The following is a 19,152-nucleotide window of genomic DNA, read 5'->3' as shown; positions in this document are numbered from 1 at the left end:
TTTGAGCATGAAACACACAACCCAAGCCTGACCCAAGTTAATTTGGTCGGGTTGATTCATTCCTCATTAATATTAGATAATTTAGTAGTGATAATGGCTTATATAAAGATAAGTGATATGGAATAAAACTATAACATTTACACTTATTTGTCCAAAAAATATATTTCAAAGTTCACATACTAACTATAAGCCAATGTTAAGAAAAAGATGATGATGACTAATTAAGGTTTAAAATGTGAATTGTCAATGAGAAATAAACAAAGATATTTAAAAATATTTTACATTATAACCATATTAAGTTTGGGTTCGGGCAACTCCCAATGTCTATGCCTGAACCCAACCCGGTTGGTTTGGTCAAATTTGTTTTTTGCCCAAACCTGACCCAAGGTTGGGTTGAACCCATCAGGTTCGCTTTTCTCTTGCCTAAGTTGCAGCCCTAGGTGTGATTCCAATGTAATTTTTCTGTCTTTCTTGTTATATTTTTACTTTCATCTTTCACCATTATTAAGAAACCTTAAAAAATCCTTTAAGCCCATCAAGAAACCACCTAAACATGTTCTAGTACATATAAAATCTATTCGGACTCTTTCAAAACTCATATCTAAACCCCACAGTCCAATCCACAACCCTCCAACCAGCCCTCCATGGAACTTAACCCTATTCCATACCCCTAAATGTACTTACAACTATTAGGGTTCTTAGATCAAGAAGACGATTAAGAAGAGAAAAAAAGAGAATAAGAAGAATTTATTGAGAGAATAAGATTAATCTACCTATGTATAGATGATCACTTGCCAACTTTGGCTACACCTGTAAAATATAATAATCTTAATTTAACCCTAAAACCTAATTAGACTCATACTAAACACCTAATAAACTTAAAATAGAAACTCTCGAAAATAATACTAAAAAATTAATGTAATTAGGAAACTAAAATAATGTCCTAACATCCCCTCCCCCTTGAAAAGACTTGTCTCCAAGTCGAAAAAAATTTGATAGAAACTGTCTCAGTAAAAGGAATATTAACCTCTAAAAGGAGTAGTTCGGGTTTCTTGCATTGGTGGTCGGGTTTCAATTGGTCATTACAATTGAAAGAAAAATCATTAGCTTGTTGATCCGCTTGCTTTGTCGGGGAAAATTGTTGAATAAGAGGAAGCCCAGGTGGAACTGGCTCAATTAATGATATTGTAGGCTCGAAGTGTTTATCCAATAGGAGTAAGAAGGGTTGGACGATTGGAGTTCACTCGAGAGGTTGACTTTATCGTCGCTATTTACAGTTTTGTCTTGTACTTCATCATGTGAACGTTGATTTAGATGTTGTATCTCTGGATACGGCCCAAGCACTGTCAATGCCAATTGCATCAAGCATTCCCATATTTGATTCCACATGCCCGTCAACTCCTTGATTCGAGACTAGTTCAATGTCTTGGACATTTCAACTTCTTGGTTGAAAAATATAATTTGAACTTCTAGCTCCTTAACCGTCATAGTGAAGACCAAGAAAGATGATCTGATACCAGATGTTAGGGTTCTTAGATTAAGGAGAAAATAGATCACAATAAGAAAAATAAATTATTGAGAGGTGGGATACACAAATTTATTATTATTGTTTATTTCATAATAAGATCATTCTACCTATACATAGATGATTACTTGTCAACTTTGGCAACAACTCTAAAATAGAATAATCCTAATTTAACTCTAAAACCTAATCAGACTTATATTAAACAGCTAATAAACTTAAAATAGAAACTCTCTAAAATAATACTAAATCAAATTAGAAAACTAATGTAATTACGAAACTAAATAAAATAGGAAACTAAAATTAGGGTCCTAACAATAATACCTTATTACAAACTTCACATTATACATACTCAATTGGTCTTGTTGAAACCTTTTACAATGGTTAACAAAACCTTTTGGGCCTAAAACCCATTTTGAGACTGTAGAAGCCCATGGGCCAAAGTCATCCTCACAAATCAACTTGTAAGGTGAGGATTGCCCTAGGTTTTTATATAGTCCAAGGTCATGATACCCAGGCGATGTGGGACTATCGCTCACTCTCCTTCGTGTGTAACATGTCTCCTACATCCCTATGGTTACCTGCTCTGATACCATGTAGATGCCCACGGGCCTAACTCATCCTCACATAACCAGCTTGTTACATGAGGATTGCCATATGTTTATATATAGCTCAAGGTCATGATACCCAGACGATGTGGGACTATCACTCACAAAGACCCTTATAATGCATGGAGTATTCTACATATGGGAAAATCATTTTTGGCATAAAAATGGAAGGGTTGTCTCATGTGACGTGGTGGAAGTGTGTGAATCAATAGATTTAATAAGTTGTGTTCAATGGAACACTCAAAAAAATCAATAGATTCAATTGATAAACAAGTAATAACTTGAAGGAAAATAAAGCATAAAACTAAAAAGTAATTAAGAGAGAGAAGATAGTTGAATTGATAATTGTTTTATTCTTGAATTTTCGAATTTGGAGCTCCTTATATAGGTAACTCCATCATAACAACTTAGAATACTACTAAAATACCAAAAACTAACATTCCTAACCTATCTATGACATAATATTAACTTTCTAATCTAATAGAACTCAAATTGGATATACTTTTAAGCACTTCTAATTATAGTCTAAATAATAAAAAAGAATTTAAAACAAATTAGAAACTAACAAGGAATTAAACTCCTAACTTAACTATGAAATAGAAATCATACTAGTAATTAGACTAGAAATCCTAGTAGAACTCTAACTAGGATTGTAGATATCCTACATCATCATGAAAGAGGCCCTCTTTAATTCTTGCCTTGTTGGATGGCTATCCTACGTGGATGCAAATGTTCCCAATCTTTTTTGTGTCATATCTGGATACACTTCCTGAATAAGCTTGATCAGTGCCTTGGATGCATGGTTTTTAAACTCGTCCGAGACCAAGACGTATTGCCCGAGTTAACTCGGTATCAGACCTGAACGAGACCAACTCACAAAGTCATTTTTTGACCGAGATTTGTGAGTCACAGTGCAATTTATTGATTTGTCTCACGAGACGTCTTAAACGTATCGAAAAACTCGTCCGAGACGACTCGGTATCGGAGCTGAACGAGACGAGATGAAATACCGAGTTTAAAAACCATGCTTGGATGGGATTAAGGGGTAGTTTGCACCTTGAGGCTTCTATAAAGGAAAATAAAGGGATAAAAGGTAGAAGAGTGAAGTGGGGATTGCAAACTGAGACTATCTTACACTAACCCTACTTTGGCTGCTTTTTGAATCTTCTTCAAGTTTGGAAGTTGGAAGTAGGGAGAGGGGAGTTAAGAATTGGGCATTATTTCCACTGATAAGATCTTTCCAAGTGTTAAAAGGATCTAGAAAATTTAAAAAAGGAATCCCAAGCTGCTTTTGTGAGACTTCCCGCTTCTAGGGATGATGTCACCACGTTGTCAGAATTATGTAGATTCCTACTGACGTTCAAGGTAAGGTCGTCGACTCCGCGTCTTCTTCATCTTTCCTTCCTTCATCTTCAACTTTTAAAAAAATTACAAAGTTGCCCATGACCTTGATCTTCTTTAGAAGATTTAATTATTTATTTAAAGACCCCTAATGTTTTGGTAAATATTTGAGATACCTTGTCTTCAAACTGACTACATGCCCCTTGACCACAGTGTTTTGAGTAAGACTTTAAAAATACTAATTTAAGGCATTGTATGTCTTGAAATGTTTCATATGTTTTGGTATCGTTTCTAAAACAAGATTTTCAACCATGGCTCTAACATGTTAGGGTTGAATAAAATGAACAATTTTAATAAAAAAAATTATACTTTCATAATTATTTTTTTGTGCAATTTATCTAATTAATATTACATTACTTATTGATGGTTATAGATTAGTGAAAAATAGTAGTAGTACAATTTATTTTATTTTTATTAATTTTTAATACAAAAGCATCAATCTAACTATAGCTATTACAAGTATATCTAAAAGATAATGTAGCTATTTGGCAAGTATATCTAAAAGATAATGTAGCTATTTGGGCGGAGTTGGGTACTATTAAGCTCTCGCCCAACATGAATTCGACGGCTGAAAATTTTAGAACCTGACACTGCGTTTGGGGGCTCAATATCATGGCCCTACTTTTTTGTGGGTCGGGCTAGGAGGCCCAATGGGTTCAAGTGACACTTATATTTGTCATGTAGGTTGAACTTACGGACTTGAATCTCAAGATGTCAAAAGCAACAATGATCGATGTGCATCAAATGCAAGAACATAGTCGTGTTGTGCAATTTTTGATGTGCTTGAGGCCTAAGTATGGACGTATCCATGCCCCTCTTTCGAGTAGGATTATTCTTCTTGATATTAATACTGTGCAAGTAAAGCTTTGGAGGAAAGAGACTAGATTCCAAACACAAGTTGTGGCTGACATGTCAAACACTACCTTGTCTCTATCTCCCTATGATTTTTCTCTTGCTCAAGTTCATCGTTCCTCTTATATCTCCTATCCACCATATAAATTTATATTTTCTCACCATGGCCAAATCTTTGTTCTCGATATCTTTTTTATTCCCACTTCTTATAAGTAGGTTGTTGGGAAATCGCATTGATATAAAACAGTGACTGATAATTTCTAGCATTGGAAAAAAATGGCATTCGGGAGTTAGATCATCTTCCCCTGGAGAGGTAGCTTATTGGAGACAAATGGGTATATTCAACAAAAGCTAAAATCTGAAGGAAACTTAGATTACTACGCTGATTGATTAGTTGCTCAAGGTTTCGAACAAGATTATGTGATCGATTATGATAGACCTTTGCTTTGGTCAAGAAGATGACGACTGTTCATGTGCTTGTTGTCATTTTTGCATCCTATCAGTGGCTTATTTAGCAAATGATTGTTAAGAATGCCTTCTTTCATGATGATCTCAAACAAGTGGCACTGCCTCCTTGTATTATCTTGGAAAATCTGGTCTAGTATGTCGCTTGAACAAGTTACTAAATAGGCTCCTTTGAGAAGATCTGGCATACTACTATTTCATTTGAATTTTATCATAGCTCTTATGCACATTCTCTTTCTAAAGCACGACAACCAAGGTTTTATCTATCTTCTATTTTTGTTGATGATATCTTAATAATTAGTAATGATATGTCAGACATGACTCGGGTTAAGGGTTACCTTTAGTCTTGCTTCAAGATGAAACATTAGGCAAGTTAACTTATTTCTTGGGATTGGAGGTATCTCAAGACTCTCGTGGGTATGTTGTGTCAAAAAGAAGTATATCAGAGAGCTAATTGACTTGGCAAGCTTAACTGATAGGAAAATGGTTGATAGTCCCCTTGAACGAAATGTGAAATGATCTTTTAGAAGATCCAACAATGTATAGACAATTGGCAGGCAACTTGAACTACTTCACTATCACCAGATCGAAAATCTCGTTATGTTGTTCACGTTGTTAATTTCCCTTCAGTCCTGATCAATTTCATCTAGACATTATTCACCATTTGCAGGGCAATCTTTATAAACTTGTTGACCAGGACACTCATAGTATCATAGATTATAGTGTTTCTTTGAAACTCTTTAGGCCCCATATGATGGCGCTTTATTAACGTGCTTTTGTGGATAAAAAAAAATGTTTTTTTTTGTGCATTTTGACCTAATTGATTGGAAAATTGTTATTGGTTATTGCATTTTTTTAAGCCAAAACGCAATTTTCACAAGCGTGTTTGGCCCACTTTTCCAAAGTGTGTTTGTGGTGATCTTGATATCACTGTGTAAATGGTTGTTGCTTTTACAATTTTGCTTGTCGTCTTATTGTGCAAAGACGTGAATTATGTCCCTAATACCCAAAAAACCTTGCATGATTTTTCTCCTTCTCCACCAATCATTCATGCCTGAGCTTGATTGCAACTGCCATTGAAGCTTTTAATATTTTTCGATTTCGAAATTAGATCAACATCATTCCTTTTATCTAATCAACAAATTTTTTGGATGAAAACCACATCAAGAGGTTATCATGTTACCGTCACACGTCAAGAGGTTTTCTTCTTAAAGTAGCACCAACTAGATACGATTTGATAAGCAAGAACCAAAAAAAAAAATTGATTAGGGTTTTTGGGTACTAGACCCAACTTGTACAAAACCAATCCGATTAGGGTTTTTCCTCTAATTTGTTTCAACCGCAAAACTCATGTCATTTCTCGAATGGTTACATAACCATGTTCTATGGCTACTCGAATTACTGGTGTTTTTTGGTACCAAACCCACATCGTATCTCAATTATCCCCTCTGTTGGATGCTCGAATAGATTTCTTACAAAAAAATTTAACCACAAAATTCATGTTATTGCTTAAATGGTTATACTATGGCTGCTCAAATTAATGGTATTAGTATTATGGGTGCTTGATTGAATCTATTTGATGTGATTAGGTTTAGTTTCAATGTGATTGTTCTCTGTGTCTTTCTATATCAAACCCGCATTTTCTCTTTCTCTCTCACCCTCGCTCGATTTCTATTTCAAATTGTTTGAATTGTATTAGAGAACTGTTATGCATGTTCTGTTGCTAGATTTTATTGTATTGCATGAACTTGATTGCAGTAGAGATCTTGTAATGAATTTGTGGGTTATGGATTTCTATTTAGGTGATTTACAATTTATATTGAACTATACTTGTGATCCTTTGTGATCTATTATTTATTTTTGTTTGAATTTTCCGATTTTTCTTACGAACAAAGGTTATGGAGTTCTCTAACAAGTTGGACGTCATCTTTGGTGGCACATATGCCACTGGCGAGGAAGCTTGGGCAACTGCATGTGGAAGTATGCCGCATTTTACTAGTTCTAGAGTTATAGAGAAGGAACTTGATGGCTTAGATTATGATCCTGATTATGTCTTGGAGACCTAGATTCTAGATAATCCAACATCACTGCCCCCTAATGAGGTAGAGGATGATGTTGCCCCCACCGCTCCCACACCCACAAGACCTTCATGTGGGAGAAATGGAACTGAACTATTGCCCTTAACTTGCATGCCCAACAGTTTGATCTCATCCGTAATAGGCTTGTCGATGTTTATGAGACGAAGTCGTTTGCAACAAGCAAGCATGTCATGGCCAATATTCAGAATTGTATCAAATTGTTCGACCAACTCCTAAATGTAATCCCCAACGAGAAACTCTACATGTTTGCATTGAAGATGTTAATGGCAAAAAAGGAATTCAAGGAGATGTTTTGTGGGCTACGATGACTTGATATTGGTCGTGAATGGTTGGAGAGGGAGTTGGATGACTTTCAGGTTGGGTTTAGCTTGATGTTTTTTGCATGTGTCAAACATGGATAGTCTCTTTCTTTGATGGCATAGGAAAGGATAATTTCTATATTTTTTCTCTTACGATGTGGATGGCTTTTATTTTCTTATTTTATCTATTTGGACATGATGAGTTTTATGTTCTTATTATATATGTTTGGACATGGATTACTTTTACATATTTTATTTTTTACGACATTGATGACTTCTATCTATGTTATCTATTAGGATATGGATGATTTCTATCTATGTTATCTGTTAGGACATGGATGATTTCTATATGTTTTTTGTTTTTTTGTTTTTCATGATGTATTTGATTTTTTTCATCTTACGTCTATCACGTGGATGTTGTTATGATTTGATAAAACGAGAGATTGTGGTTGCTTGTATGAAATTGCATAATTTTATTACGAACCACTGAAGATGAATAATTGTTCATTTGGAGGAAGAAAAATTTATTGAGGGAGAAAGCAACATGAGACATGAATAGGATCAACTAACTCTAGCAAAAGACAGTAGGAATCAAATGTCTATTAAAAGAAAGATGGATGCATTAACTGACGCTACATATAGTGCACATGAACATAATGATATTGCCTAACAAAACTTTATCAATGATGTGATATGGAAATGAATCAAGCTATCAATTACTGTACATCGACATTTCTATGGGGGTGATAGACACTCCATTTTTTTTTTTTTTAAATGTTTTTACGTATTTCAATTTTATTAATATTGTTAATAATGGTTTTTTTTTTTAATGATAATTGATGTGAATGAATAAAGATTACAATGGCATCGTTTGTGATGTTATTTAGAAGATGTGGTTTGTGTTTATATCAAATAGATGTTTGGTTAGAGTGATGCAGGTATTTTTTTTATTAATTATTATTTTCATAAGTCAATTTTTTAGAGGAGATGCTGCCGAAATTTTGGTAGAATTATAAAATTTCTAATCATTTTACTAGATAAATTAATATTAAAGAATCATTTTCATTATTCATATTTTTTATTATAAAATTAAAATATTCAATTTCATTATAATTATAGTATGATTCTGTTTTTTATATCTATTTTAGGGCATTCTGGTCATTTTACTGGTGTCCTACATTGTATCAAGTAGAAATTGCTAGATTATGGTAAACAACACAACACTTCTCCAGCGTTGTATCAAACAAACCTTTTCCAGTTGTAGTAGTTGATAACGCTATCATACATGGCCTTAATTTCTTGGAAACACGAAAAGTAGGAGACAATTGCCAAGTCCAGTACTGAAGCAGAATATCAAGCTGTTTGTCGTTACCAGTGAGATTGTTTGGCTTCGATGAGTTCTTCTCAAAATTGGTATCCAACAACATTCTCCCACTCCTCTATATGCAAATAATGCAAGTGCTATTCAGATTTTAGATTACGTCATATCCAGTCTTTCATACGTGAATTAAACATATAGAGGTGGATTGTCTTTATGTGAGGGGGATTAACCAAGTTCATTAAGATTGATATTTTTATCTAAAAATGGATGAGTGATATTTAATATAGAAACATTAACTTTCTTTATAACTCTCTGTTTCTCAAATATCTTCTATAATTTTATTTTATTTTAGTGATTCATGTGGTCCCCTCAAGACATCTAGTCAACTTGACTACATGCAAAGGACATTTGAGTTGAGTTTTATACATGGCTTTGGATACCAAAGTTGGTTCATTATAGTGTGCACATGCACAATGGAATTAAGCAAGGATTTTGGGGAAAAAATTTCCTAATTCCTCAAAAAAAAAAAAAAACCTTGATAATCAATGTGCTTGTTTAGATCACACCCCTCAAAATGCATGTTATCAGTTGATAACAATTTATATTCTTCTTCCGATCAATTCCAATGCAATTGCTTATGTATATCCATCATCTTTTGGAAGTTGGACAACGGTGCGATGACTGCTAAATAAACTCCGACGATCAAGTTAGCAAACCTTGTAAAGAGAATTTTATTGGAAGTACTAAAGAGCATTCAATTTTCAGTATTCAAATCATTTTGCAAACTAATATTTATAGGCAAGATAATGTATAGGTGTCATGCAAATATTGAACTGATATGTGATTTGTGTGTGAAATCATTTATTATGGAAGACATAAATTTGACATAGAATGTTCTATTGTGATTGATAAGTGTGTGTACATTTCTTTTCTTGAGAACATGAGAATGTTGCAAATATCTTGTTATGGAAATAGGGGGTTGTTCACAAGGGAGAGTTACTAGCTTTGTTTGTATATGCAAGGTGTAATTTATCCGAGTTGTATAAAATCAAGTTTCATAAAAATAAAAATCGAGGAGGCATGATGTGTTTTGCTTGATATTGTGAACTACTTGGTTGTTGTTTGATGTTCATTTAAAACCGGTTATTTTGACCAATCTATATAATAAAACTAGGGGTGGCAATGGGGCAGGTAGTGTTGAGGGGAGTGTATTATGAAAATTTACCAAATCCAAACAAGACCCATTTAATAATCATATAAAAAACTTAAACCCTAACACAACCCATTTATAAATGGATATACCTAACCCATAAACCAAGTCAACTATGAAAAATAACTTTCTTTTGAATCTTTTTTTTTTCCTTCCAAAGTACATATAATTTTGTCCTTTATGACCATGTGGCATCAAATCATGTTTTTGGATGCCATAAGGTGATGTGGTCAAAAAACTTTCCTTACTTAGTAAGGGAAGTGTTTATTGCTATTATTATTATTATTATTTATTATTTTGCTAATCAAAGTGTATTTCATTATCACGTAGACACACTAGCCTTACATCTTACTGAGGGTTGTTTTACCCACGTGAACCACCATATTAGGAATCAAACACTACATGCCTCTAAATTTGAATGAAAAAACAAATAAAAAAAATATAAATATATAAATAACTCTTTCCCAAACTAAAAACTTAAACCATTAATTATTTGAAAAATAACTTAAAACTCCCTTTATATTTTATAAAATTTGGAAAAAAAAGTATTAAAATTCTAGCAACAAATTAGGCAATTTAAAAAATTCTTAAATAATTGTTAATATATTTAAAACTACACATTAATGATTGAATAACTAAATGTGTCAAAATCGGTTAAGCGGATTGACGACCCTAACCCAGACTCGACCTATTTAATAATCGTGTTAGACGGGTTGACACTATTATGACCTAAACCTAATTAAACTTCACTCAAACCCACTAATTTCGGGTTGTTTCTGAGTCGTGTTAAGATTGCTACTCCTATTTAATAATCGTGTTAGACGGGTTGACACTATTATGACCTAAACCTAATTAGACTTCACCCAAACCCACTAATTTTGGGTTGTTTCTGAGTCGTGTTAAGATTGCTATTCCTAAATAAAACACAACGATGGGTCCCACTCCACTTGCAGTTTTGTAGGGTATAAACATCCCATTCCAGCTACAGTGGAGTGGGGTCCACACTACCCTACTTTATTGTCTTTCCTCTTCACTCATTCAATTTTATTGTCTTTCCTCTCCCCCTTTTAATAATATCCATCCAATTTTACTATTTTTTCTCCTTTACCTTTTTTTTCAAATAATACCCTTTAACTTTACTATCTTTCCTCTTTTACACTTTTAATCTCAATTAAGATGCATGTGAGTCATTTTATATTTACTATCTTTCCTCCTCGACCTTATTTCCAATAATACTCCTTTTAACTTTACTATATTTCTTCTTTTACCCCTTTAATCTTAAAGATGATGCATGTGCCAAAGCCAAGGGCAAACTCTAGTCATTTTATAATGTCAAATATTGTACACTAGAGATTTGAATAGAAAAGGCGAATAATTAATGATTCTGGTCAAGTGATAGACATTTGTTTTATTCAATTGTTCTCAGTGAATGGATCATTTTGATGTTGGATATCTCTACCCTTATGAGTGAGATTGTTTGGATTCGATGAGTACTTAATTTTTGTGTCCAACAACATCCGCCCACTCCTCTATATGCATCTAATTGTGTGTATTTATTGTTTATTAGTTTATTTGACCTTTATAAGGCATTTTAGTAATTGTACATATGCCCAAGCATATACTTGAAAATATGTATTTATTCTTGATTTATAATAGTGAGGGTTAGTTCATGAAGATCATCACAACTTCCCAAAAATTGTGTAAGACTTATTCTTGTTTCTTCTTGTTCTTTCTTATTAAAATTTTTTTTAGTATTTTTGTGAGGAGGATTAAGCAAGTTCATTAAAGATTGATATTTTCATCTAAAAATGGATTAGTGATACTAAACATAGTAACATTTTTGTTTTTGTTTTTTTGAAACTCTTTAGTTTCTCAGATATCTCCTAATACACTATTTTATTTTAGTTATTCATTTATTCCCCACCAGATGTCAAATCAACTTGACTCTAATCCAAGCTCTTGAATTAAGTTTTAAACATGGCTTTGCACAAGGAAGTCTGTTCCTTGCTTGGTTCATTCTTGCATAGTGTTGACGGGCACTATGTGATGAAGCTGTGGTTTTTTATTTTTAATTTTTGGTTTTGATTCCTTGAAAAAAAAATTCATAATCAATGTGGTGTTTTTTTTTATATCACACATCCCTCGAGATGTGTGTTATCAATTGATAACAACCTATATTCTTCTTCGAAATTTAGTCAACTTTCCAATTGCTTCTGTATATCCATCATCTTCTGGGAGGTGGACATCAGTGTGGTACCTGCCAAATAAACTTCAACAACAAGTTAATAAACTTTGCAAAGAAAATTGTATGAAAAGTAATTAAAGGGCATTCGATTTTCAGTATTTGAATCATTCTTTCATGTTGCAAACTAGTATTTACAAACACAGATAATACACAAATGTCATGCTAAAATTGAAGTGATATATGATATCTACATGTGATTTGTGTGTGAAATCATTTATTGGTAAAGACATAAGTTTGCCATAAAATGTTCCATTGTGATTAATAAGCTCGTGTACATGTCTTTTCTAGAAAATATGTTAATGTCGTATATATCTTGTTTTGGATGTAGGTAGGTGTTCACAATGTGTTGTTAGTAGCTTTGTTTGTATCTGGCTTGGTGAATTTATCTGAGCTATATAAGATCACATTTAATAAATTTTTTCGAGTAGGTATAATCTATCTTGCTCGGAATTCTATATTAACGAGCTGTTGTTTGATGTACATATAAAACCAATTATATTGATTGATCATTTTATAATGCCAAATGTTGTCGAATTGTGGTTTGAATAGAAAATCAGAATAATTAATGATTCTGGTCAAGTGATAGATATTTGTTTATTCAACTGTTCTCAGTGATTCGATCATTCTGATGTTGGATATATTTGTGTGCTCAGATGTTAAATTATGCCGAAGTTAACTAAATCATAACTATCAAATGATGTCTAATTAAAAATTTGAGATCAATTTAATTTACTAATCCCAATGAGACACGTCATAATCTTGAGTATGTAACAATTTGTATCCAGAATCAATTCAATTAGAACTAGGCAACCTTAATTATCCTTAACTTATTGTTTGAACCTATCCTCATCCCCCTCTTTTTTCCTTCTCATTTTTCTTACAAGTCTTCCGTTCTCTATCTAAAATCAAAACTACGCCGCTTTAACTACATAATCAAGAATTACTATCTTAGAGCTTGCCTTGACCAATCGAATGTAGACCTTCTTTTACTCCCCCCCCCCCCCCTCTTTTGTGGGATGCGTGATTATCATAAGGACTCCCTCCCTTGTTGCGTAGGCCATAGCTTTGGTACTAGATCATAACCATTAAAATGAAGAACATATCAAAATTGGCATGATTATGAGCAGCTAACTTGAATAAATTTCTATTTGCTTTTGAATTCACTTATTCTCTACCTAGGTCGTCTTGTTTAGAGCCGAGCTTCAGTAGTTAAGATTCACTTAAAAGAATGATTTCAAGAGAATAACTCTATAGCTAACTTGAGTCTTCTTGCTTGGCCCCCTTTCTTTAATCCCCGACTTAGTGGAGCTAACCTTCTTGATTACTCTAATTCATGAGCATGCATTTACTGTCTTCTAGCATATTTAGAATCAAGTGAAAGAACTAGAAGTACTCCTTTTTGAGAGGGTATTTTCCTCTACTCTCGGGTATGTCAAACCCTTGTTAACCAACCTGTGCCCGGATCTTGCGACAGAAAACAGCGGATCTTGCGCAAGGACACAACACTCGGAAGAAGACGAAAAAGCTCTAAGTAAACCTCAATTGCATTGCAAACTAAAGATAAGCCGTGAGAATGGATGAAGGCAAATTTTCGAACCATTTTAGTCTTATGTCTCATGCATGTTTTATGATTCCGCAATTTACACTTGAATGCCTTGAATGTCATGAGATGCCATGAATGCGAAATAGGTAAATCTTATATGAATGGACCATTGAATGACATGACAAAATGAATGTTTTTATTTCAAGTATATTTGCATTAAATGAAAATTAGAAACATGAGTGCAAAATCGAGGTTAGGTGAATGACTTAGAACACATAATAAAATCATCAATCTAAGTTAAAATTTGATAAATCGAAAGAAATTTTAATTATCTTATCCCCCGCCCCCATCTAGGACTAGACACGGTATGAAGCTCGAGCCCGGTATTTTCAGTTGGTTGGTTAACATGGTATCAAAACGCTAGGTTCGTATAGGTCGCAGGTTCTATTCTTTCCATCATTATGGGTAGGGGAGTATTTGTGTGTATATTTTCCTTCACTCTCGGGTGTCATGCCCTAGTTAAGCCTGTGGCCCTCTAATATTCATAGCTCTCTCCCTTTCCAATAGATCAGTCTTTTGGAGTAGTTGGTTAGTTAATTCTCCTTGCAAGTACAATAGTCAAGGGTCGAGCCAAGATTTTGTTACATGGGGGCAATTAAGACCTTTATAAAAATTAGAAGTTTTTATGGGGGCAATGGCAGTGGATTTTATTTTCTGCCGTTGTTATCAGTTGCAGTAGCTTATAAATCGTTATAATTTTTAAAAAATCTTATGGGGGCAAGTACCCCATTTCCCTCACTGTAAATCCACCCTGAGTAATAGCCTTTCTTAAAGCTTCATCTCGTTTTGGTCTTGCAAGCCTTACTATACTTTTCTTAATCAGGTTTCAGTTATAGCTTGCTTACAGAATGAGCTATAAGTCCATAAAAACTATCCTTCTTACTTGTCTTAATATCATTTTTATACAAATATAAGACTTTTCTCCGTATTTATTGCATGAAAGAACTTATTGTATTATAGCTTCGCTTAGAGGCTAGTATAGGCTTGTCTCCCTTTCGTATTGGGGTACTCAATCGTTTGCTTATCTTGTTATGGTCTCATTAAAATGATACCAGAAGAAAGTTATGGGATATTACTCTGGATAGGATAGAAACACTACAAGCATGAAAGCGAACTTCTTAGTCTCCTTTCACTTAGAGCTTGCCCTGATCGCTTCACTTATGGGATTGGTCACTAAGCCCCCTCTTATTTCAGTGCATTACCTCCTCCCCTTGTGCTTGCTTTTTAAGGGTAGTATTTCTTTATTAGGGGATTACTCTTTATCAAGACTTCCTAGATTACACACAATCAGATAATAACAACTTTGAACACAAAGAAATTCCTTCAATTTAAGAGATCTATTCTTTTTTGATGGATTGGTTCCCAACATAGAGTTTTGCTTAATAACCATAAATAACTCCATATACTTTTGTTAGCAACACTATTTTAGGTTATACAATGGCATGTATCATGTTGTGCACATGTTTTTTGAGTAATGTGGTGTTTTTTTTAAAATGACCAATAGTTTATTTTAATAATGGGTTTCATTAGATAAAAAGAGAATCTATTCATAGGTAAATGGCTAGGTAAAAATGACTAGTTTTCGTAAATATCCAAATTATACAAAACTACCTTTAACAATGTACTTTCATAAGTTGATGGTGTCCTGTACCCAAGAAACCAAATTTCTTTAAAGCAATTAATCAAGATAGTTGAGAGGGTAGATCTCTATCGAAGTCCAATAGGAAGTTGTGCGGGCTGGAGATTAGTTCTTGTGGCAGTAGAAGGTTGTGCTCTCGTTGCGAGAAGACACTCAGGGTAGCAATGAAGAACTGACAGATCGGCTTTGTATGTGTTGGAGGTGGGTCTGAGAATGAGTTTATCTTTTGAGGAGGGGAATGAATCAATAATCATGCTGGAGGTGGTTGTCAAGAGCAATAAGGAAGTTAGTTGTTGCATTAAGAGAGATTGCTCGTTGGCCATACAATGGTGGGTGTGCAATTAGGAAGGAATGACCATAGTCTCTAAGGGGAGTTGTGAGTCTGTGAATCAAAGCTTGAGGATCACGAGATCAATTTACAAGGCCTCGTTGGTGAGTGACCCTAACAAGGTGGAAAAAAAAAACCAGGATAGAGAAGGAAATTAAGGAACTACAAAGGTTTGTTGAGTTTACTATGGCAATTAATTTTTTTCCTAAATGTATGGTTTGAGCAATAGGTCAAGGCAGGCGATGGTTAAAGCAATGGTGCGTCATTATGAGGTTCATTTGATAGTGGTTCAAGAGTCAAAGTTGGAAAGGGTGGACAAGGATTTGATGGGAGATCTTTGGGAGGTCCAATCTAAGGGTAACCTTGCTAATAAGGAGATTTGGGTAATTTGTTAATTGCAATGATTTGGTTGATCTTCTGTTGTGTGGGGGGATATTCACTTGGTCTAATCATCAGGAAAATCCAACTCTTAATTAGTTGGATTGCTTTTTAGTTTCTTCAGTCTAGGAGGGGCACTTTGGGAGTATTTGACGTAGTGGAAGCATGTGAATCAATAGATTCGCTAGGTTGTGTTCAATGAAACACTCAAAATCAATTTGAATAAATAGATTTAATTGATAAACGAGCAATAGTTTAAAAGAAAATAAAGCATAAAGCTAAAAATTGAATTTGATGATTAATTATTAATTTTCGGATTTGGAGCTCCTTATATAAATAACTCCATCATAACAATATAGAATCCTACTAAAATACTAAAAATTAAAATTCCTAAGCTATTTATAGCATAACACTAACTTTCTAATCCTATTAGAACTCAAATTGGATACTTCTAAGCACTTCTAATTATAGTCTAAAAAATAAAAACGAATTTAAAATAAATTAGAAACTGATAAGGAATTGTACTCCTAACATAACTATGAAATAGAAATCCTACTAAAACTCTGACTAGGATTGTAGATGTCCTACATTAGTATTATTCAGGAATTAATTTTGAACCCGGCTTCGGACCATTACCTCATATGCCTAAAGATGTGAGAGGTCAAATGGCGGTCTATTCCTTTTCGCTTTGAAAATATGTGGCTAATACATCTGAGTTTCAAGGAGTTGATCTTGTGGAATGAGATGTTTAGTGAGAGGTCGAGAATGGTGTTTAGAAGCAAGCTAAAGACGTTAAAAAAGAATCTCAAGAGGTGTAATAAGGTTTCTTGTAGCCGTGTTGATGTGAAATTGAAGGAGTTGATGAGGGAGATTGAGGCTTTGGATGGGATTAAGGAGATAGGAGGGCTTGACGAGGAAGGTAGAATTATAATGGAGAATTTAAGGGTCCAAGTTAAGAGATTGGTTCCAACGGTACAAGTGTGCTAGAGATACTAAAGGAAGGGGACAATAACACAAAGTTTTTTCATTGTAGGGCTAATTGTCCCAATTTGGTAGATTCTATCTCAAAGTTGAAGGTCAATGGGGTTTGGATGGTGAGGGAGGAAAATGTGGTCCACAGTATGGTGGATTTGTACAAGGACTTGTATTATGAAAGATTTTTGTTAAGGCCTTTGCTTTACCACCTTCACTTTGATATTATGAAAGAGTTTAGGAGGGCCTACTTTGAATGCTTTCATGTAAGATGGGATAGGATTTGTAAATTGGTTGTTTACTTGGGTTGGTTGCTTCTACTTCTTGGGTAGGTCAACTTGACCTCCTATTATTAATAAGTATATATATATAGGAAATGTTCGACACCCTACTCCTTGCCATGCGTGTTTTGTCCTACATGGGTTAGAAGTTTTGGAATGGGATGATGAACATGACTCATATATATATATATGGTCTCCAAAGTTTTACCATCAATTCTTGTACCTTTTAGGTAAGCCGTCTTTTATATAATGGAATTTTTCATGTTGTTTGGGCCCTAGACTCGAACATATTATCGTACTCACAATTTTTGCTCAACAAAAATGATTCAAGAAGCTCAAATACACACATATTAACTATGAACCATTCTTATATTCCACGTTTACAAGTTGCTCAAAAATGGTTAATGCTACCCACAACTACAACAATAAAGCCCTATCACAAAACTTTAGGGTCAGTTCCTCCATTCCACTCTGCCTAGAGTCAAGTCTTCAATTATTGAAAGCGATTTCATATTTGATTTCACTATCTCATCAACATTCCTTGGGTGTTCTCACTCTCTTTGGTGTAGGATATTTATAGTTCTAGTAGGATTTGTTTCTATTTTCTAGTTCTAGTAGGATTTCTATTTTTTAGTTCTAATAGGATTTCTAATTTTATCTAAATTCGTTTTTATTATTTAAGCTACAATTAGAAGTGCTTAGAAGTGTCCAAATTGAATTTTAATAGATTTAGAAAGTTAGTATTATGCTATAGTTAGATTAGGAAAGTTACTTTTTAGTAATTTAGAAGGTTTCTAAGTTGTTATGATGAAGTTATCTATATAAGGAGCTTCAAAAACGAAATTCAATAATTCAAACATCTCAATTGATTTCTCTTTTATCACTTATTACTTTCTAATTTTTTACTTCATCTTCTTTAAGCTATTGCTTGTTTATCAATTGAATTTATTGATTCAAATTGATTTTGTGTGTTTCATTAAACACAATCTCTTAATTCCTTTCCATTCTATTGATTCACACGCTTTCGCTGTCATTTTTTGAGCGTACAACTTGAATATTTCTTCTATCTAGGGTGGTAATCGACCTTCATTGAACATAACCAAACCGTCTAAGTCGACTTTCTCTTAATTTATTGCCTATTTCCCGAATGCGCTCATTTCTGATTTTATCTTTCCTAGCCTTTCCACTCATCCATCTCAACATCGTCACATTTTTTGAGAAGTTAGTTGCTTCCATTCTGAGCTAGGGGCAAGAGTCACAGTTCCAGGAGTAGGCAACGGGCAAGAGGTATTTCTTTTCACTAAAACCTTTTCCCAATGCTGCTATGCTCAATTTATTAACTAATTGCTTTTTGACTGCCCAAGTACATAGAAACTGAAATAACGACACTATGCCATTATAGTAATTGAGACAATTGTATTTCAAATCTCCATTAGCCAGCCTACCTTGCATCAACATGTCTTCTAATCAGGGTTGTAATCAACCCTTGCTGAACATACCCAAACCATTTAAGTCAAATTTCTCTTAGTTTATTGCCTATTGGAGCTGCTACAATTTCCCAAATGCATTTGTTTTTAATTTTATCTTTCCATTCATCCATCTCGACATCCTCATCTTTGCTACACTCAATTTATTAACAAGTTTCTTCTTGATTGATGAAGTTTGTTGAAACTGGAGTAATGACACTATTACATTAGGTTAAGTGAGAGCTATATGTCAAATCTCCCATCAGGCATCGGCAGACCTAGTTTGCATCGCCGTGTCTAACCATGTAAGTGGGACTCAAGTGTAACATTAAAATATAGTACAAGCAAAATAAAAATGAAAAAAAAAAAAAAAAAACTATACATACATCCCCATCTTCCTTTTCCATTGCAAGTAATGTCCTCCTCCGCAAAGACTTGGAAGGATGGTATTGGCACTATAGTT

The 19,152-nt window shown here is 33.9% G+C and overlaps 1 long non-coding RNA gene across 6 annotated transcripts in view; it reads left to right on the top strand.

The window, feature by feature from the left end:
• Window positions 1-19,152, top strand: part of LOC147402790 (uncharacterized) — a 39,905-nt gene that overhangs the window by 7,350 nt on the left and 13,403 nt on the right. For 3 of the 6 annotated variants that reach the window (XR_015177335.1, XR_015177336.1, XR_015177334.1), the window contains exon 4: window positions 13,497-13,605. This is a non-coding gene — a long non-coding RNA (uncharacterized LOC147402790). Of the gene's footprint in view, window positions 1-6,743; window positions 7,304-13,496; window positions 19,066-19,152 lie in introns of those variants that run through there. The other 3 variants (XR_015177338.1, XR_015177337.1, XR_015177333.1) reach the window with 3 other exon arrangements.

The sequence above is a fragment of the Akebia trifoliata genome, chromosome 4 (assembly GCF_017979445.1).
Source record: "Akebia trifoliata isolate Shusen 1 chromosome 4, ASM1797944v1, whole genome shotgun sequence".
Lineage (NCBI taxonomy): Eukaryota > Viridiplantae > Streptophyta > Magnoliopsida > Ranunculales > Lardizabalaceae > Akebia > Akebia trifoliata.
Note: the sequence above shows the minus strand (reverse complement) of the source record. Positions and strands in the feature narration are given on the sequence as shown.